Raw genomic sequence first — 6761 nt, 5'->3', positions numbered from 1 at the left:
TTGTAATTTAAGTGAATTTTAGACTGTTTTATTGCAGTTTTAGTGTGCTTTGGTGCGTTTTATTGTAGTTTTATTGTACCTTAGTGTATTCTATTGTAGAATAGTGTAGTTTAAGAGTGTTTTTATTGTACTTTTAGTGTATTTTATTGTACTTTTAGTGTATTTTATTGTACTTTTAGTGTATTTTATTGTGGTTTAGTGTAGTTTTAGAGTGTTTTATTGTACTTTTAGTGTATTTTATTGAGTTTTACTGTGCTTTGGTGTGTTTTGTTATAGTTTTATTGTAGTTTAATTGTATTTCAGTGTGTTTTACTGTAATTTTATTGTATTTTGTTGTAATTTAAGTTTTTCATCATAACTTTTTATTGTACCTTAGTGTACTTTATTGTGGTATAGTGTAGTTTTAGAGTGTTTTATTGTACTTTTATTGTACTTTTAGTGTATTTTATTGTGTTTTACTGTATTTTATTGTAGTTTTATTGTACTTGTAGTGTATTTTATTGTGTTTTACTGTATTTTATTGTAGTTTTATTGTACTTGTAGTGTATATTATTGTGTTTTACTGTGTTTTATTGTAGTTTTATTGTACCTTAGTTTATTTTTACGTGGTATAGTGTAGTTTTAGAGTGTTTTATTGTACTTTTATTGTGTTTTATTGTGTTTAACTGTGTTTTATTGTGGTATAGTGTAGGTTTAGAGTGTTTTATTGTACTTTTAGTGTATTTTATTGTGTTTTTCTGTGCTTTGGTGTGTTTTATTGTAGTTTTATTGTACCTTAGGGTATTTTATTGTGGTATAGTGTAGTTTTAGAGTGTTTTATTGTACTTTTAGTGTATTTTATTGTAATTTAGCGTATTTTATTTTGTTTTAAATTCCACAGAGAAAATATCCTTTTTAAATCAATGTTAAATTTAATCTTAAAATATATTTTATCCCCTAATTTTATAACACTTTAATTCAATAGATCAAGCAAGTCCATCTGCTTTAAGCAAATTAGATATGTCTAATTTATATATATATATATATAAATATATTATTGACGTAATTGGTGGGGTTTCGAAAACCATTTAAATCTATAACAAGATTTATTTATATAGATATGAACTTCCAGATAAGGCAGTTGTTTAAATGGTGAAAAGATAAGGTTTTATAATGGGCTTAAAATATTAATTATATTAAACCTACGTAAATTATTAGATATTTATGTCATTCAAACATTTTCTTTTTATTCTAGATTCTACAAATATTGTTTATTTACTGTCCCTCGCCTACAAAATGTAGAACTTACAAACGTTTTATTAATTAAAGAAAGTCTACGAAATACTTATTCGCGTCATTGGATCTCATGTGATAATGAACTTCATGAAACATTAAACTGTGAGTGTTATCACACAGACACTCGGCTAACCAGCAAATCTGCAGGGCCTTGAATATATAATGCGTAGCTGTGTCGTTTTCATCACTATAATTTTTCCTTACTGTTTTGTTAGTTTTATATACCATAAACATACACATATGAAGAACTCTTAAGTACTGATATGGACAATGAAATTCGTATCCTCCGTAATAAAAGGTACGAAATTTACATCCCTCCTCATTGCGAGGATGGCAACTTCGTAACTGACAAATATTTGGGGTTGACATTCCGTACATTTTGTTCGGTGTGAGTTGTACGGGAAATTCGTGGATACTATCCCCCGCAAATTCTTTCAATTTGAATTGATGAACCTTCTTATTTATGATACATGGAAACTGTCTAGCAAACATGTCAATTAATGGCCCTGCGGGTAATTTCTCTGTAGAAGTTAGTAATCTGAACATCGCTAAGTGTTTCAAACCAAAATTTATATTAGGGCCATTAACGTATTGCCATATATAACCTTCACCATCGGCTACATTATAGACTTCATTCGGTGAGGGGTTTATTAGTAAATGCCCCGTTTCGGGATCTGTACTCCTTTCGGATTTTCCGTAATCTTTATCCCATCCGATAGCACCAAATTTTTCAATTCGTCTTAAGTTGTTTCGTCTAACGACGGCTTCTAAAGTAATGGGTGAATTTATTCTACCATACTCACTACAGCAGATAGGGTAGGAAGGTGTGTCCGACGTATTGTCAGTTTCGGACAACGCTTTTGATTCGTCCCTGATGGTTTAAAAATTAACCGAATACTCAAATTATAAGTCTGGCTACAAATGGACATGCAAGGGTAAACTATATTGTTAAGAGTATACTAACAATTTAACTGAGTCCATTTCTAAGTGATGACACGTGGATATGGTTAGCCGGGGTGAAAAGCTTGAAGAGCCAATCATTTCCTCCTTCACCCTCCCTTTAACCCTATCAAAGACGTTTACTTACGATAATTTTAACAACTTGTTGGCTGGTGTTTGTCTTCCCAGAAATGTATGTGTGTGTTTTATATACTTATAATTTTCTTATCTCTCATCTTTCATTAAACTAACATTACCACTTCTCTGCATTTGTACCACTTATCTGTATTTGTACCACTTATCTGTATTTGTACCACTTATCTGTATTTGTACCACTTATCTGTATTTGTACCACTTCTTTGTATTTGTACCACTTCTCTGTATTTGTCAACGCTTTTGAATGCCATTTTGTCCCAACCCCACAACCTACCAACCTCCACAACCTTCCTTAGGGGTGGCGTAGCGGTTAGCGCTTTCGCCTCGCAGCAAGAGGATCCCGGGTTCGATCCCGGACTGTGGCACCGGGTGAAAATCTGGGAACAAATCCTTCTGCGTAGAGTTTGCAAGTTCTCTCCCCGCTTGTTAAAGGAGTTTTCCTCCGCGGTCTAACCCGGTTTCTCCTTTCCATCAAAACTTGCAGAGGTTAACGGTAATAGTCAGTATAGGGCGCTGTCGGTTAGCTGTGGCATAGGGGCTAGCCACCACCCCTCTATGCATTGTAAAGGGACCCACCTGTAAACAAGCCACAGGCTTAGTGTGGAAATCCCTTCATAGGCAAAGCTTAGATTATTATTATTATTATTATAACCTCCACAACCTTCCAACCTCCACCTTTACAGCATTTTAAACACCGTTTAATTTTTAAGCAAGTGCCATTTTCTATGTGAAATTGGAGTAAGTATTAATTTTCTAAAAATATGTTTTAAAAATTCTTTATTGTTTACATTTTCAAATTTCTTACTCAGTTACAGGTATTTTCTTTACAACTTTATCTATAAGACTGACAACTTCTGGTACTTCATCAAACTTTAAATTTAATTGTTTTTCGCGCATTTCCCCCCTATATTTTGTTAATAAATAACCCGTATCTTTAAAATTTTCCAGTTCCAGCATTCCCGGGAAGCATAGGGTCTGCTTTAGGGTACAGCATGGTTTGCTTAAATTTTTTTTAACTTCTTCTATCAAATCTACCGAAATACATATTCCATATATAAGGGGTTTTTTAAAAGCGTATCTTCTGATATCTATATATAATTTATTGTTTAATTTAACTAATTTTACACCGATATTTTCACTCTGATTAAATTTAATCTCGATAGTTTCCCACGTTTGATTTGCCGTCTAAAGACAATAATGATACAATTGGACATGCAGTTTTAACAACGCGGAAAATTTAAAAAATCTTACCACTTTTGAAGTCATCGAGAGAATTTAGATAGTTTATGGTCGAGAGATATTGGCTCAAGTGATGGTACGCCGCGAATTGCGGAGTTATATAGCGTATCTAGAACGGTCTTATAATACGCGTATCACGTTAAAATAAGTACATTTTGAACTATCATAGATATAAATCAATCTGGTTTACGTTGTACAAAAACATCTGTTAGTTATAACGGAGAAAAATATATTATAACCTTGACGTCATACGTATATTTCGAATTATATTTAACGTCAACCAACCTTGTTTTTGCTTTATAAAAACAACTGTTGGTTATAACGGAGCAAAATATATTTTTCAACTAGGTATAGGCGCTATATTATTCACCTAGAGGTATAACGAATCCTCGGGTCCTAGCTAGCTTAATAGGAACGAAGTCTATAACCAACAACTGTTAGTTATAACAGAGCAAAATATATTTTTAACACGGTATAGGCGCTATATTATTCACCTAGAGGTATCGCGAACCAACCTATTCGTTATACGTATATTTCGAATTATCTTTGACATCAACCAACCTTGTCCTTGCTTTATAAAAACAACTGTTAGTTATAAAGGAGCAAAATATATCCTTTACAAAAGTAACGTTGGTTCGCTTGTTAAGGACTCTCGATAAGGGGATTCGAACTCGTGATACATAGAACAACGAGTTTTAAAGGCAGATACGTTAACGAGCGAACCAATGTTACTTAAGGGTATATTCGGTTGATGACTATAGTACCGTGGATTTATTAATATAATATGATTCTTTCCCCCCGTTACGAAACGTATATCTGCTGGATAACCAAGTTCACTACTAGCAATAAGTTACTGTATTCAGATCTACAAACTATTAAATTCTCCCCGCAAATATTAGTCATGTCTTTATCGAATATACCTTCTCTGTATACCTTGGCTAAAGTAGCGTCGCGCGAAACTTTTAATATACTATACGAGTATGAACTCGCTTCTCGGCATGATCTTTATTCGGGTTGTTTACCCAGTCATATCGCTACTGAACTTGAAGAATCACTCGCTACCGCCGGTCAGTGTCTAGATTCAAACATTTTAAACTACCTTTCGGCACAAGATGTTTTCGACACTCAACTTACCATAACATTTTTACGAACATCTGTCACGACAAAACAGTAGGTGTATGAATTAATTATTTTTGAACGTTTTTCTCCCAATGTTAGTTCAATATAAACCTCTTCAACTAGTTTTTTCTACCTTTCGCTGCATAGTGATATGTAATTTATCTTTGTATATGAATTTACGATTGTAGGTCTGTTGTTTGTACAATAAAACACTTTAAAACTACACTATACCATAATAAAATACACTAAAAGTACAACAAAACACACTAAAAGTACAATTAAACACTCTAAAACTACACTAAGGTACATGTATATGAATCTACGATTGTAGGTCTGTTGTTTGTACAGTAAAACACAATAAAATACACTATAAGTACAATAAAACACTTTAAAACTACACTATACCATAATACAATACACTAAAAGTACAACAAAACACACTAAAAGTAATATAAAACACTCTAAAACTACACTAAGGTACAATAAAACTACAATAAAACACAGTAAAACACAATAAAACCCTCTAAAACTTCACTATACCACAATAAAATACACTAAAAGTAAAATAAAACACAGTAAAACACAATAAAACACAATAAAACACTCTAAAACTACACTATACCACAATAAAATACACTAAAAACACAATAAAACACTCTAAAATTACACTATACAACAATAAACTACACTAAGGTGCAATAAAAAGTTATGATGAAAAACTTAAATTACAACAAAATACAATAAAATTACAACAAAATACAATAAAATTACAACAAAATACAATAAAATTACAACAAAATACAATAAAATTACAGTAAAACACACTGAAATACAATAAAACTACAAAAAACTACAATAAAACTACAATAAAACTACAATAAAACTACAATAAAACTATAATAAAACACACCAAAACACAATAAAACACACCAAAACACAATAAAACACTCTAAAACTACACTATACCACAATAAAATACACTAAGGTACAATAGAAAGTTATGATGAAAAACCTAAATTACAACAAAATACAATAAAATTACAGTAAAACACACTGAAATACAATTAAACTACAATAAAACTATAACAAAACACACCAAAGCACAGTAAAACTCAATAAAATACACTAAAAGTACAATAAAACACTCTAAAACTACACTAAACCACAATAAAATACACTAAAAGTACAATAAAATACACTAAAAGTACAATAAAAACACTCTTAAACTACACTATTCTACAATAGAATACACTAAGGTACAATAAAACTACAATAAAACGCACCAAAGCACACTAAAACTGCAATAAAACAGTCTAAAATTCACTTAAATTACAACAAAACACACTAAACTACAGTAAAACATGTTAACAAATAGACCGCCATATATATTTCAAGAAGAAAAAACACTGAATTTCTTGAAAGTTATTTATTTGTCTTAGTTTTCCCAGTTTCCCAGGTTTGTACGAACCCTGAATTCAACCTCGTACACATAGGCAGTTCAGCGTTATTATGAAAAATGCAGAAATAATATCCTCATAAAAAGTTCACCACATTGTTTACTGGTAACATTTATTTTCTGTTTTTCTTTACAATTAATTGACAAGAGATATTTCATTAAGAAATACAATGAAGAGCTATTGTTGTTATTTATTTGTCTTTGATATTTCTTTTTTCGTCAGTAAATATATTACCTTTATCTTCTATTAGGTTATTTGATAGGTCCAAAGTATGAAAAGGTACATTTGGATTACTTATCAAAGCCAATGAATGTTTATGAGCAACATCCCTATTTTAAAATACAAATCTTTACATTAAATCACGCAATTACATTAATTATAAGAATAACTTGTACGAATATACACCATTTAACTCATATATTATCTAAATAGAGTTTCTCAATGGAGTCAGTTTTTTCATAACAGCCAAAATCTGTTCCAAAGCTTTCGGGACCAATTTCATATTAGAAGCTCGGAATTTTGTAAACCAATTTTTTTTCCTTTAATGTTTTGTGTTTAAAATATCAATTTTGTGCT

The sequence above is a fragment of the Phalangium opilio genome, unplaced genomic scaffold, assembly GCF_054372755.1.
Source record: "Phalangium opilio isolate 3A_F unplaced genomic scaffold, DU_Popi_V2 ptg000026l_1, whole genome shotgun sequence".
Taxonomy (NCBI): domain Eukaryota; kingdom Metazoa; phylum Arthropoda; class Arachnida; order Opiliones; family Phalangiidae; genus Phalangium; species Phalangium opilio.
This window is presented reverse-complemented; position numbering follows the sequence as displayed.